This window comes from Capra hircus, chromosome 10 (assembly GCF_001704415.2).
Source record: "Capra hircus breed San Clemente chromosome 10, ASM170441v1, whole genome shotgun sequence".
NCBI classification, from domain to species: Eukaryota; Metazoa; Chordata; class Mammalia; order Artiodactyla; family Bovidae; genus Capra; species Capra hircus.
In genome coordinates, this window is record NC_030817.1 from 1,022,082 (window position 1) to 1,037,349 (window position 15,268).

At 54.5% G+C, this 15,268-nt stretch overlaps 1 protein-coding gene across 7 annotated transcripts in view; it reads left to right on the forward strand.

Annotated features, from left to right (window-relative positions):
* The window catches only part of TTC7B (tetratricopeptide repeat domain 7B), a 272,717-nt gene that overhangs the window by 197,674 nt on the left and 59,775 nt on the right, over positions 1-15,268 (forward strand). The gene's annotated exons all lie outside the window — the stretch shown is intronic.

Consider the following 15,268-nt stretch of genomic DNA (forward strand, 5'->3'; position numbering starts at 1 on the left):
AGGTAGCCATTCCCTTCTCCAGGGGATCTTCCGCACCCAAGGATTGAACCCAGGTCCCCTGCATTGGAGGCAGGTTCTTTACCATCTGCACCACCAGGGAAGCCACAGAATTGCTATGTCTTCCTTGTAAACCCTACCTTTTATCAATATGTAACAAACTGCATAATTAGTTTCATCATACACCCACTTACAAATATCCATATACATGTACACACACACACATATACACACATATGGTCTGTGTGTGTACTTGGAATATCTTTCCGTCCTTACTGTGAGCTTGTTATATTCTTACGTTGTGGACACACTCAGTGCTCACTAGATGTAGCTATTCCCTTTAGCTCAGGCTGGCTGCATCTGGAGCGTCCAGTTCACTCCCATCTACTGTGAAGAGTGACATACTTGTATTCATGTCTCCCCTTCATCTGTGTTTTCTGTTGTCCTGCTCTTTTCTCGTATCTAATCCTCTCCTACCTTCTTGCAGATCAATTATGGTTTTATTACCTATCTTTCCTTTACTAATTTGGAAAAGAAGCATTCTGTTTTGATTGTTGCTGTTCAGTGATCAGCCTGGAAATGTTAGTGAGGGTCTGTTGCTGGCAAAAGTTTCTCAGTCTGTGTCCAAAATTGTGTCTGGCCTTTCTCTCAAAAGAGATTTTCACGCCGGACCCGCGAGTCCAGGCTCCCGCCTCCTCGCCGCTGAGGGCCTGCTCCTTGGGCCGGTGCTGCGCAGCCCGCCTCGGTGCATTCCGACGCAGCCGCCGGCCTGACCGAGGCGCTGGGGCGTCCGCTGCGGCCGCCGGGGCGGGCGCGTGGCCAGGGAGCGAGTCCTGCTCGGGGCTCCCCAGCTGTGAGTCGGTCTCGTTGTGTTTGCTGTTGGTGGGAGGTTCTCAGGCACTGCTCCTTCTGGCATTTCGCCTCCTACGGCTGCGGTTTATTTCGTTCTCTTGGGCCTCGTTAGTTAGGGTTTGCTTTCCTGTTTAGCCAGGTGAGTTCCGCCTTTTGTCACGAGTGTCCGCTCCTCTCGCGTCTGACATGATCAGCGACGGGTGAGGGTGTGGCCGCCGCTTCTCTGTGCGACTTGTCCTTCTTGTCGCTCTAATGCTGCCTTTTTCTTCTGTTGACGACTTGTTTTCTTAAAGCCTTTAACTATTAAATGCCTAAACCAAAGGATGGAAACTTAGCATTCGCTGATTATATATTAAAAGTCTCTAACACACGGTATGTTTTTCCTGAAATAAAATTTAACAAAATACACATTTTTATATTGTGTTCATGGATTCTGATAGATTCACTGTCTCTTGTACTTGGTAGAAGAGCCTCTGTTGTTCTTTCAAAATACAGCTTGGCAAAAATTTCCTAATTGATTAATATATTTTACTTAGTAATTCTCCTTATTGGTCCAAGAATATAGAAGTTGATGCTGGCTGATGTTGGAAACACTTCTCTCTTCTGAAGACAGCGTGACCAGGGTGTGGTCAGGCCCTTGCAGACCTTGTGCTCCTGCCTGGGATTATTCATTTTCGGATAGAATATCACAGTGAGAGCTAACAGTCTGTTACTTTTGTCTTTGGAAAATATATCAGAGAGTATCGTGCCAATGGCGGATTTGAGAACTCTAGTGTAACTGAGTTTTATTCTAATTCAGCCCAGCCTTCCAAAGGCTTCTAGCTATACCCAGCCACGCCAGGGTATAGCTTCTTGCCCTAAGACAAGTTGTGATTATACAGCTTTCCTAATTACAGATTTTCAGTTGATCTGAACTTTACCATTTCCTACTTAAGTAGAGCTTATGAAGGCACTTATTCTCAGGCTTTCAGAGAGGCCATCAGTCAGCCGCACACAGAAGCCATCAGATGTCACCACAAAGCGCAGAAAGCAGCCCTTGAAACCTCTCGAAGGTAAAAGAACAAGAGGGGCCCTTGTGGTGGTTTCCGATCCATGACTGTGCCGTGTCAGATGCCGAGATAATCCTCGAGTTACAAGCTCGAAAGACAAGCTCTCTTCATGGGCTTTCACTCGCATAAGTATAGATGCGGATTTTGCCGGATAATCATGTTTCTTTTTACACCAGTAGGAACTGACTGCATGGAAACGTATGTAACTCCCATTCACTCAGCCGTTTGTCCACTGATTCCGCAGTAACCATCTCCAGCCACGTTCTACTTCGTATACGTGCACGCACGCCCAGTTGCTCAGCTGTATCTCTTCGCCAGGCCCCTCCGCCCATGGAATTCTCCAGGCAAGAACACTGGGGTGGGCTGCCATTGCCTCCTCCAGGGGACCTTCCCAGGCGTCAGACCTGCATCGCTTATGTCCCCTGCACTGGCCGGCAGGTCCTAGCACCACCTGGGAAGCCCGTTCTGTATACAGGCAACTCCTAGGAGCACTTCACACACTTCACACTACTTTAATCATCATGAGAACACCAGAGGCTGGTAGTATTATCACCCTCATTTTGCAGATAAGGACGCTAAGGCACAGAGGGGTTAAGCGGCTTGTCCGAGATGATGCGTCTCCTCGGTGTTGGGGTCGGGCTTTGGGCCCAGGCAGCCTGGCCTCAGCCTCTGTGTTCTGCGCCTTGGAAGCTCTGCGCTCCCCTCACATTCCAGTTGCCGTGTGAGGGGCTGGAGAGGCTGCCCCGGACAACAGAGACGCTCCATGTTCTCTTCAAGCCAGCAGTCGCTGTGAGCAGGGGCTCATCCTGTCTCCTCCGTTATTCTCTTCAAGAAACCAGAAAACGTGGTGAAGAGCATCCTTTTCTTGAGTGGAGTATATATCTGATTTAAAACAAGTCATTACTTGGCAAGTAAGACTATGCCTTTTTCTCACTCTGTCTCACTCAACACACACTCTCAGAGAAACTCAGTTGTAAGTTGAAATATCATATTGAGTAATGTTTCAATGTAGGGATTACTGAGAGGCCAGGTGTTATGGGCTATTTTTATGTCTGAGCTGAGTGATGAGGTAATGAACATGCCCTTTAAATCTGTATTTGATAGAAAGTTGGAACGCAAGGAAAGAGGCTGTTGATCCTGTTAAACTGGAGAAATGACCCATGGAAGGATGTCTGGGAGGGATGAGCTCATGGTAACTGACTGGCGATGCCCCTTCCTCAGATACAAGTTCGGGCGATCTTTGGGCAAAGGGTAGTGAGTGACTGCCTAAAAGATACCGCAGATCAAAGTGGAATGGGTTCAGCGGTGCAGTAGCTTGCTTAAAATCAGACTTCCATAACAACAACAACAACAAAAACTCAAATGAAAAAACAAAAAAAATGAACAAAGGGTTTGAATAGACCTTTCTCCAAAGCTTCCCTGATGGCTCAGAGGTTAAAGTGTCTGCCTGGAATGCAGGAGACCAGGGTTCGATCCCTGGGTCGGGAAGATCCCCTGGAGAAGGAAATGGCACCCCATTCCAGTACTCTTGCCTGGAGAATCCCATGGAGGGAGGAGCCTGGTAGGCTACAGTCCATGGGGTCACAAAGAGTCGGACACGACTGAGTGACTTCACTTCACTTTCACTTTCTCCAAAGCAGATATTCAAGTGGCCAATGAGCCCATGAAAATAGTCTTAGCATCGCTAATCATTAGGGGAAGCAAATCAAAGCCACAATGAGATACCATTAGGATGGCTATTATTAAAAAAAAAAACCAAACCCGCAGATAGTAACAAGTGCTGGAGAGGGCGTGGAGAAGCCAGAACTTTGTGCTCTGCTGGTGGGAGTGTAAAACGGTGCGGCTGCTGTGGAAAACAGTGTGGCGGTTCCTCAAAATAGCAGGAATAGATTACTGTGTGGTCCAGCAATTCCACTTCTGGGTAAATACTCAAAAGAATTGAAAGAAGGAACAGAGGCTGTACACTCGTGTTCGTAACAGCAATATTCATAAGACCCAAAAGGCAGACGCCACGCAAGCGTCCATGGATGAGTGGATAGGTGAGCAAAGTGTGACCTATAGACATGGAATATGATTCAGGTTTTTAAAAGGAAGGAAAATCTATTAAAAAAAAAAAAGGGAAATCTGAAATATGCTACGAAATATGCCGCAACGTGGATGAAACTCGAGGATGTTTTGCTGATAGAATGAGCCGGTCACAAAAGGACAAGCCCTGCATGGCTGCTCTTATATGGGAGGCTTGGGCTGTGAAGAAGGCTGAGCGCCAAAGAGCTGATGCCTTTGAACCGTGGTGCTGTAGAGACTCTTGAGAGTCCCTTGGACTGCAAGGAGATCCAACCAGTCCATCTTAAAGGAAATCAGTCCTGAATATTCACTGGAAGGACTGATGCTGAAGCTGAAGCTCCAGTACTTTGGCCATCTGATGTGAAGAGCTGACTCCTTTCAAAAGACCCTGATGCTGGGAAAGATTGAGGGCAGGAGGAGAAGGGGATGACAGAGGATGAGATGGTTGGATGGCATCACCGGCTCGATGGACGTGAGTTTGGGCAAACTCTGGGAGTTGGTGATGGACAGGGAGGCCTGGCGTGCTGCAGCCCACGGGGTCACAAAGAGCCTGACACGATTTGGCAGCTGAGCAACAGCAGCGGCAGTTAAGGATGGGGGGCCTGCTTCCTGCCGATCTGTGCCCGAGGAGCTGAAGCCCAGGGGGCCGTCCCCCGGCCCCTCCCACAGCACAGCGTGAGCGCGGGGGCCACCGTGGTGCGCGAGTGCTTGGGAACACGGACCACCGCCGCGGCCGCCCGTGCTGCTCGGGAGCCACAGCCCCAGGCCTCCCTGGGCACCTGGGAAGCAGCAGAGACAAACCAGACCTCCCAATGTGCCGAGAGAAAGTGAGGGCAAAGTGCCCGGGGCCACAGGAGCAGTGCTGTGCGAGGACCCTGGCCCCGCGTGGGCTCTGAGCCCGCTCCGCCTCTGCCTGCTCCGCCGGCCCGCGTCCAGGCACCCGACGCCTCCCCGTCTGGCTCCCACTCTGACTCTGTGTCGCAGACCTTCACGGCTTCCTGAGAGTCCATGTCTTGGGGGGCCGAGCCCCCTTCCCTCTGGGTCTGGGTGACTGTAGGGTCCCCGTCCTTTCAGCATCTGCCTTTATCCCTGCAGGGCCCCGGTGTGTCCTTCCTTCTTGAGTCCCCATCCTCAGACGTGGGGACATGGGGAGGCCTCGGCCATGGCAGCCGAGTCAGACGTAAAGATGAAGGGACTCCTCTGGCGGCCCCAGGGCTCCGACTCTGTGCGTCCACCGCCGGGATGCAGGTTCACTCTCTGCTCAGGGAGCTGGGACCCCGCAAGCCCCCGGCGAGGGGCCAGTCGGCTCTTGGTTCGCCCCGCCCGTGTTAGAGACACTCAGTGGAGGTCCTGGTTGAGAGAGAACGAAGCCTCTACTTTTAGAGCTAGGGTCGTTTCCTGGGAAAGGGTGCTTTCTAGTTTTCCCTGCTTGCGTCTTTCCGTAGCAGAGGGCTCCCCGGGCCCAGATCGCTGCTCACCTACTCGCTCCCCAGCTCCGGGGCGGCTTCTGGGCCTCTTGCTTCTCTGTACCCCCTCCGCCCGGTTCCACCCGGTCAGACGGTGCCCGGGAGGCCGTCCTGACTGCTGCTCTCTAAGGGTGGCACTGAAGGGCATGGCTCCCATCGCGAGCACGTCACTCGCAGGCCCGGAGCCGCTCTCCCGGGCCTCGGCGGCCTGGTGCACACGTGTTCTCGCTCAGCCCTCCCGGGCACTTCAGCTGAGGTTCCAGGACCCTAATCAGAGTTGAGGTTAGTAGCTAAAGTGGGAGCAAAAAATGAGCCAAACTGGGGTTTCTCAGGGTGATTTATTGCCACTAAATATGTCCGTTGTTTGTTTGTTCTAAAAATATCGCTAGGAGGATGGGGGAGTGTCCAGATTGTTGACACTTCGGCTGAAAGGCCCAGCAGAGTGTAACTGATACGGGGCCCAGCGGGAGGCCCTGCCCGTCCGGAGAGGAGGCCAGTGGCCGGCCTCGGCCTGCGCTGGGGGTGGGCGCGCCTGTAAAGCCAGGTGTCTCCCCGCGGGCTGGCTTTGGCCAAACAGAAGTGGCGCCCGTGCTCCCGGAGCCAGCAGCTTGGGGAGCCCTGGCCGGGGAGACAAGGAGGCCGGCGGGGGCGCCCCCACACCTGCCAGCACCCTGTGCGGGGTCTCCTTCCCCGGCCGCGGGCCCTGAGTGTGGTCGCATTTCCGGAACTTCCTCAGTGGTAGAGGCTCCCAGAGAAGATGGCGAATGAGCCCCCTGGGCCAGCCGCTCTTCGTTTCCAGCCACGCTCTTCAACCCTCCTTTGGTGGTTCTGTTAGCCAGCCGAGCAGGCGTCAGCCTGCGCTCTGGGGTTTGTGATGGACACCAAGCGCTCAGTCTCTGACGAGCTCGCAGACCAGGGCTGTCCGTCCGGTAGCCATGGGCAGACTTCTGTCAGCAGAGTCCCTGTAAGTGAATGCACATCTCAGGGATGTCTGGATTTGATTAGCTCTGGGGTGGGCAGGCATGGCTCCGAAGAGGCCTTGAAGCCAGCTCCTGTTTTCTTGCCTGGTTCAGGAAGACGGTTGAGTTCTCCAGCCTTGAGGCAGACGCCCCGGGCAGTGGTGACGGTCCAGTGCTCTGCACTCAGGCGCCCTTTCTGTGGCTGACAGCGTGAGTGGTGCCCTGGCTCGGAACACTGGTCCCCACTGGCCACGCTCAGCGAGGACCTTGTTGTTCTTAGGCGCTCAGTCGTGTCTGACTCTTTGCGACCCCATGGATTGTAGCCCACCAGGCTCCTCTGTCTGCGGGATTTTCCAGGCAAGAATACTGGAGTGGGTTGCCATTTCCTATAGCACAGCCACCAGAAAGTCACCCAGAGAATCTCTCTAAAAGGAAAGGAAGGTTCAAGACCACAGGTGGGGGGGGTGTCCTTCATTTATGACCTTAATGTAAGTGGTTGATCAGAATGGCCACCGAATTTAAGAATAAAATACCTTCAAAATTCTTACTGGAATGAAATAAACACAGAACTGCCTAAGTGTAGGGACTATGGGAAGTGTTTTCCTGGAGGTCTTAAAAAAAAAATCAGACCATTGAAAGTAAAAATGGAGAGTTATGAAGTAGAGTGGTGCTTTTTGAACTTAAATTTGCACACAAATCACCTAGGAATCTTGTTACATGAAGATTCTAATCCATCAGGTCTCGTTCTAATGCATTAGAACAAGATTCTAACCTGTCTTGTTACATGTGACTGCTCTGTCCACGGGATTCTCCAGGTACCAACACTGGAGAAGATCCTTCTCCACAGGGTCTTCCCAGTCCAGGGAGCAAGCCTGGGTCTTCTGGCTTGCAGGCAGGTTCTTGCTGTCTGAGCCACCAGGGGAGCCCGCACTGGGCCTGGCGTGGGTGGGCTTCCTGCACTTCTCCCAGGTTCCCAGGGCGTGCAGCAGGCGCCGCCCTGACCGCATTCTCGAGTAGCAAAGCGTTCCCTGCAGGACCCTCAAGGTCTTTCCCAGGCTTGGGTTAACTGGAAAAAGCTACCTATCTATCTATATATTTTTCTTTTTCCAATGAGTCAATGAACAGCTGTCAGCACGGCAGTTAGGTGGGCCAGATGATGAAGGAAGCTGAGCAGACAGATCATTCGTTCAGATGATGCTTGTTGGTCCATCTCCATGAGTGATTTGTTCCCCAGGTGGTTATGGGAGCTGTCATGTGACTGGTGCCAAACCCTCCTCCTTCCACCTGTCCTCAGAGGGTCCTCAGGGGTCCAGGAGCGCCAGCCCTGGGCCTGCACAGCTGTACGCCTGCCATTGCGGGCACGCCTGGGTGTGGTTGAGCCCATGGAGATGCATCAGGCCAGGTGGCCCGGTGACCAGTCCCAGCCCCGCTCCCTCTGGCGACGGTGACTCAGCCGGGATCAGAGACCATGTTTTGCAGAGAACACCCCGTCCCGGGATCAGCCTGCTGAACCCAGCGGGAGAGCCACGGCTCCGAGACCAGCAGGCCGTCAGAAACGCGGGCGAGGAGGGGTCGAGATGGATTTCCTTCACCAAAGCCGGCCTGGAACCTGAGGGCTGCCGCTCACCCCGGTGTTGGAGGGCTGGTCGGCGGTGTCTGATGACGGCCGCTTGGTGACCGGCGAGGGGCCTGCTCAGCGCTCTCAGACTCCGTCCCGGCATCGGGTTTCTGCCTCCTCTGCCTCACCACGTGCTCCGGGCGTCCCGCCCGGCTCCTCTCCCCTTCTGCCGTGGCTGCCCAACCATCTTCCCCACCTCACACTGCGTCTCAGTGCACCTGCCTCCTCCCACCCCTGCCCCCTGTGCGGTCTCTTCCGCCCGCTGACGCTCCCTGCAGGTGTTTTGCAGCCGGTCCACGCCAGCCTTCAGCTCAGGCCCCCGGAAGAGAGATGGGGGCGGTGTTCGAGGTCCCCGTGGCCACTGCCCCGCTTGGGCAAACACCACAGGCATTTTCTGCACAGCTGTTTTGTATCCTGGCTGACATTCAGCCGCTAAACAAAGACAGGTCCCTGGCAGGCATAGCCCAAGCGCTGCAAACAGATCAGCAGAAAATACCAGACGTTCCGGCTTCCCGAGGTGTTCTTTCTGAGTCAGCGGCCTTGACGACAGCGTTTACGGATCTGATTAGTGAGGGTTTGTTTATTAACATGTGTGTTTCCTCCTTGATGCAATTAATGCGTGCATTTTCTATGCTGTCAAGTAAGATTGGAGGGAGTTTGTTACTATAGCATTTCTCTAAACGTTCCTAATTTATTGGCATCGACAGCTCTTCATCAGAAAGCTTGGTGAGGCATACTAGATTTCAGAATTTAGCAATATCTCCTCTTTGGTCGTGTTCTCAGGTCCCAGCCTTATATCCCAGACTCCAGACCCCATTCTTTGAGCACACAGGGACGATCCTGCCTTGGCTTGAGATGGTCCCTCTGCCTGCCTGGAAGGCCTCTCCCCAGAGCCCGTCCCTCCCGAACTAGAAAAGCCCCCTCGGTTGTCCTCCATGGACCCTGTCTCCTTCCTTTGGCGCTGCCAGATAACCTTGTCCGTATGTCTGTGGGTTTATCACATATCCTGTGTCTAGACTGCTAGACCGTGAGCTTTTGGTGAGGGGAGGAATACCGCGTCTTACTCCTCTTTGTGGCCTCAAGGGCCTATTAGGCACTTTTTAAATGACTAACAAAAAGATGAACAGATCCATGATCAGGCACGCTCACAACTGCATAGCTCTGCCGTTCAGTCGCTCAGTCGTGTCCAGCTCTTTGTGACCCCGTGGACTGCACCACGCCAGGCTTCTCTGTCTTTCCTACCCTGGAGTTTACTCTAACTCATGTCCACTGAGTCTATGCTGCCATCCAACCATCTCGTCCTCTGTCGCCCCCCCCACCCCGCCTTGGTCGTTCCCAGCATCAGGGTCTTTTCCAGTGAGTCACTCCTTCACGTCAGGCGGCCAAAGTATTGGAGCTTCAGCTTCAGCATCAGGCCTTCCAGTGAATATTCAGGACTGATTTCCTTTAGGATGAACTGGTTTGCTCTCCTTGCAGTCCAAGGGACTCTCAAGAGTCTTCCTCAACAGCACAGTTCAAAAGCATCAGTCATTTGGTGCTCAGCCATCTTTATGGTGAACTCTCACATCCGTACATGACTCCTGGAGAAGCCATAGCCTTGACTATATGGACCTTTGTCAGCAAAGTGATGGCTTTTTAATACGCTGTCTATGTTTATAAGTAAACAGATGAAAAGAAATATGCAAATGAGATGAAGAAGCTAGTTGCTGCGTGGGGAGGGGCAGATCAGAAATGTCAGACAGAGGGACTTGCACGGGTTGTTGGGAGGGTCCCTGGGAAGGAGACCTCCAGGCGGGCGGAGAACACAGGCAGAGAGGTGGGAGGGCCTGTGAGGGGTCATGTCTGGGTCGCATGGGGGTGGGGCCCAGGGTAAAGCTAAACCAGAGGGATGTGCTCGAGGTAGGGTGTCCAGGGAGTGAGGAAATCTTCCTAGGGGTGAAATTGGAGATTAAACCGGGCCCTGGTGCATTGCCCAAAGTGCCTGATGAGAACTCGCAACGCCACAGACCCCAGAGCTTCACCAGGGGCCCACATCTTCTCTCTCAGCGCTACACTAAGCCAGGCAATTATTTTGAGAGTTACTCTGGGATTCTCAAAAAAATTCCAAAAATAGGGTAAAATATTATTTCTATTAGTTCTAATGAAAAGTAAAACCCTGATTAACTGTGTCCGTCAAGTGTGTAGAGTTTTATATGCACCTGACTTTTGAGGGAAGAAGCAAGTCACAAAAAGCAAATGTAATCATTTTATTCAGAATCACGCATCCTAGGAACAACACCTCAGCAGCCCCAACTCCTCTTTCCCTGCAGCCCTGCCCAAATTTCAGGGCCTCCTGAGTTGGGAAGATCCCCTGGAGAAGGAAATGGCAACCCGCTCCAAAATCCCTGCCTAGAGAATCCCACCCATGGAGGAGCCTGGAGAGCTACGGTCCAGGGGGTCACAGAGAGTCGGACACACACGCACACGATCTGTGCCTAAGCCAGAAACCTTACCTTGTCTTTGTGGCAAGTCTTTATTTTACTGATTGGACTATATATTCTCTGAGGGCAAGGAACTGTATTTTATGTCTCTTTCTCTTCCACACAGCATCTAACGGAGATCTTTGCGGATTTTGTCTCCATATGCGTGCTCAGCCCTGTCTGATTGTTTGTGAGCCTATGGAAGGTAGCCCGGCAGGCTCCTCTGTCCAGGAGATTCTCCAGGCAAAAATACAGGAGTAGGTTGCCATTTCCTGCTCCCAGGGAGCTTCCTGACCCAGGGATCAAACCCATGCCTTCTGTGTCTCCTGCATTGTAGGTGGATTCTTTATCACTTGCACATTTTAGGGTTTTAAATATTTAACAGTGGATTAGAAAACGCTACATGTCTTCATTAGTGTCAGTACTGCCTTTACAATATTTTAAGTCTTTCTCTTGTTTCTTGTCCTGCGCTTTGGAGTCAAGTGGGTTTGGGCGTACATTTCTGTTCTGCCAGGATCCAGCTGTGTGAACTCGGGCAGAAGACTTAGCTTTCGGCCTAACTTGAAGAGATGTAAGAATCACGGATTACATGTTTACAGCGTCTGGCAGCCACTGTGGTTGCTGTTATTATTTCACTTGTCTTGGAAGCAGAAGCTTCCTGGCTTATAGCTCATTATTCCACAACGGAGAGCTCTTGTATTTTCTGGAATTGCATTTCCATTTGGGAGTTTTAGCTTCTGTTTATTTAAGGCTGGCTTCAGTGGTTGGGGGGCAAGGAGGTTTGACCTGAACCTTGAAAGCTAAGTAGAGAAGGCTTTAAAGGCAGAAACGGATGGAAAAGTAGCTCCAGACAGAAGGAACAGCCTGCGCTCAGACTCAGGGGCGTGAGGAGGGTGACCTGCCCTGACTAGGATGGGGTGCTCCTGGCGGGCGGAGCACGTGGGCAGGAGCCAGGCCCTCAGGGGCACTGCCCGAGCTGCTAGATTTGGGCCCCAGGAACATCGTCAGATGGGCATTGTAGGGAAGTTCTAGTCTTCATTAACTTCCTGTAAGGATTCGAGGAGTCTCCGAACAAAGAGTTTTAAAATTAGGTTAATGGACTTTGAGCCAGCTGCAGGGAACAGGAAGAGGCCGTTCTCCCAGCACCTGACGTCTGACTGCACTTAGAGAAACACCTTACTTGGCCGTGGTTGGACCGGGGGTGGGTGTAGCCGTCCACCGGCTGCCGCCTCCGTCGCATCAACAGCTCGGCGCGCTGAGACAGCCGCGGGTGGTCGGTCTCGGGATTTCTGCCTCAGGGTCTCCTCCATCGGTGGGATCTGCGGCCTCCTGGGACATCGACCGCGGCCCGTGAACGCCAGTCGCTGTGTGTATCTTCGAGTCTGTCCTAGTGGAACGTGCCCCCAGCCAGGCGTCTGCAACAGTCCTGAGATGCGCGAGTAGGGCTCCGCGGGAAGGGCGCCAGGCGTCCCGGGGTCTCTTCCGGCTTTGTTCTCCGCCTCACCAGCCAGGCCCAGGGCCGGGCTCTGAGGCCAGCCCTCTGCCCCCACTTCTGCCTGCCTTCAAGGGCGGGCCAGATTCAGGGGTCCCGGAGGTCTGCCATCATGCAGGACACGCCTGACGGTGGGCGAGTGGCTCTGCCCCCCCAGCCCTGTCCCCGGCCCCTCTGCTGCCCCAGCCCCCCCATCCCCAGCCCTGTCCCCAGGCCCCTGTCCCTGGCCCTGTCCCCGGCCCCCCTGTCCCCCAGCCCCCTCATCCCCAGCCCCCTGTCCCTGGCCCTGTCCCTGGCCCTGTCCCCGGCCCCCCTGTCCCCCAGCCCCCTCATCCCCAGCCCCCTGTCCCTGGCCCCTCTGCTGCCCCAGCCCCTCTGTCCCCGGCCCTGTCCCCATCCCCCTGTCCCTGGCCCTGTCCCCAGCCCCCCTGGCCCCCAGCCCCCTGTCCCCAGCCCCCCTGTCCCCCAGCCCCCTTGTCCCCCAGAACCCCCATCCCCAGCCCCTCTGTCCCCAGCCATGTCCCTGGCCCTGTCCCCCAGCCCCCTGTCCCCAGCCCCCTGTCCCCCAGCCCCCCGTCCCCAGCCCCGGCCCCTCTGCCGCCCCAGCCCCCCTGTCCCCCAGCCCCTCTGTCCCCAGCCCTGTCCCCGGGCCTGTCCCCAGCCCTGGCCCCGGCCCCCGCCCTGGCCTCTCCATCGCGCTGCTCCCCTTTCGCTCCTCGTCCAGTGCCTTCCCCATCACTCGGGCTCCGCAGTTGTACTATTGTTCTTCCCGTCGGGTTTTCTGAAATCCATCCCACACCTTTTCAACTCCACGTCCTGAGTCAAGTGTTTGAAAGCTGTTATTTCATGTTAATTAGAAGTTCTTTCTCCACCAGGAAGCCTTGCACAGAACTGCTCTCCCAAGCTGCAGCCTAGAGACGAGGCTCTGGCATCTTGTCCAGTTACAGGAGCCGTGATAACTGCTCTCAGAGCCGAGCTGCCTGCTGGGCGGAGACCTCCCCCCCAACCTCCTGGCCCCTGTGGGCAGGCCCACTTCAAGCCTGGCTCAGTCAGAGGACCCGGGGGCTTCCGAGAACCCACCGTGGTCCTGGCAGGGTGGCCCATTGGCCCGACTGGCTTGGTGCCCAACCATCACCCGTGAGGTCTCTGGCGTCCAAGCAGGTCTCCACCACAGCTGACAGGTGACCGCTCAGCAGCCCTGCTTCCTCTGTAACACGCCTCCCAGGTGACCTTTGTTTGCTGGAAGACTCTGCTGGAAACGTGGTAAACAATCTGTCTGCAGCTCGGGAGACCAGGGTTCTATCCCTGGGTCAGGAAGATCCCCTGGAGGAAGGAATGGCAACCACTCCAGTCTTCCTGCCTGGAGAACCCCATGGACGAAGGAGCCTGGTGGGCCACAGTCCACGGGGTTGCAGAGAGTCAGACATGACTGAGTGACTCACATTTTCACTTTCACTTTTAACACTTTCTGGTGAAAAAGTACTCCCACTACCTTCTAGACTCATGAAGACACTCATGAGTCAGTATCTGCCTCCTTAAAAACCCCTGAAGACAGCCTGAGTAGCTGCCGTTCCCTGCAAGCAGTCCTGGAAAGGCCTCCAGGAATGTCACTCCTTGAGGTGTTTTTGAGCCGAAGCCAAGCCCTACCTCCGTCTGGCCTCACTCTCTCTGCCCGCCGCTGGTAGGCTAGGCTCTGCTGCCCTCATTTCTTGGCCTGTGGTTCTTTCCCCCACCCCGGCTTCTGCAGCCCCAGGCTTGAGGGGACCACAGCCCTGACCCCGGGGGGGGCCGCCAGCACCTGCTCGGGCATCCAGACTCCACTGGGAGGGAGAGGATGGTGCCGAGCCATCCCGAGCTCGGGTGGCGCCTCTCAGGACCAGCTTATTCCAGCTCATAGGGGAAAAGAGACTGCCCACCTCAGAAGTGCCTGCCTTCAAATGAGTGGTCTCTAGTGAGGAATTCTCCTATAGGTCTAACTTCAATCACTAGAAACATTTTTCTTTATCGTCTGTGGTTTAGAGAGAAAATGCTGATGTGAAGCTTGTTGACCTTACGGTGCTAAGCACTGTGGAAGGAAGGCCAGAGAGAGATACTGGGATTTTCTTGTTGAAGGGAGATGAACACCACCGACTGAGAAGGGTCCTTACAAAGGCAACCTGTAAAGGGCCGAGCGGGGGCACACAGAAGACGTCAACAAGCAGGAGCTCCTCCCTGTCTTCGTCTTCCTTTTATTAACAACAAACACCGCCTCACAAGAACTTCCCAGGTGGCGCTGGTGGCAGAGAATCCAAGCTGCCACTACAGGAGACGCAAGAGACGCGGGTTCGATCCCTGGGTCGGGAAGATCCCCTGGAGGAGGAGATGGCAACACACTGCAGGACTCTGGCCTGGAGAATCCCATGGACCGAGGAGCCTGGTGGGCTACAGTCCACGGGGTCGCAAAGAGTCGGACGCGACTGAAGTGACTTTGCACGCCTGTGGCGCACACGGAGCAAAGATGAAGGTGTGATTAAGTGGGATCCGTGGGAGACTTGTGTGATGAGATGGGGTTTTGGTGAATTTAGGAGGAATCAAGGAGAGATGTGGATTAGCAGAGGTTAAGATTGAGAACATGGCGTGTACTCTGAGTTATGATAAAAACACAGACTCTGGAGAATTACATGGGGCCTCCCAGGTGGCTCAGCGGTGAAAGAATCCACCAGCAGTGAGGAGACATGAGTTCAATCCCTGGGTTGGAAAGATCTCTTGGAGGAGGAAATGGCAACCCACTCAAGTATTCTTGCCTGGAAGACCCCATGGAGAGAGGAGCCTGGCAGGCTGCAGTGCACCAACAGATGCGACTGAGCTCACGCACGCTCTCCGCAGTGAATCACGCTGGTAGGAGCAAAGAGCCCAGTGGGAAACGGCACCAAACGGGCTGGTGACACACGGTGGCCTGCGGGCAGAGTCTGCAAGGCCTCGGTAAGGAGTTCTGACTTATCGTTACAGGCGGTCAGGAGCCACTGTAGTTTCTTGAGCTGGGCGTGGGAGTGACGTTTAGATGCGATTTCTTTATGTATGATCTCTTAGAGCCGGGAAAGTGAGAGGATAGCACGGCCATCGGGACGGAAGCTGGGCTCAGGCTGGGGCTTCACAAGGACAACGGCAATGAGCCCGGGAACCAAGGGAGCTGATGCCAGAGGGAGTGAGCAGACTGCGAGCAGAGGGGCTCTGAGAGGTCGGGAAAGGGAGAAGGGGCCACACTGAGTGCCCTGGCGGCCTGGACGGGCCATGGGCAGGGCCAGGAAGGGGGAGAGGCAGTCAGTGACAGTG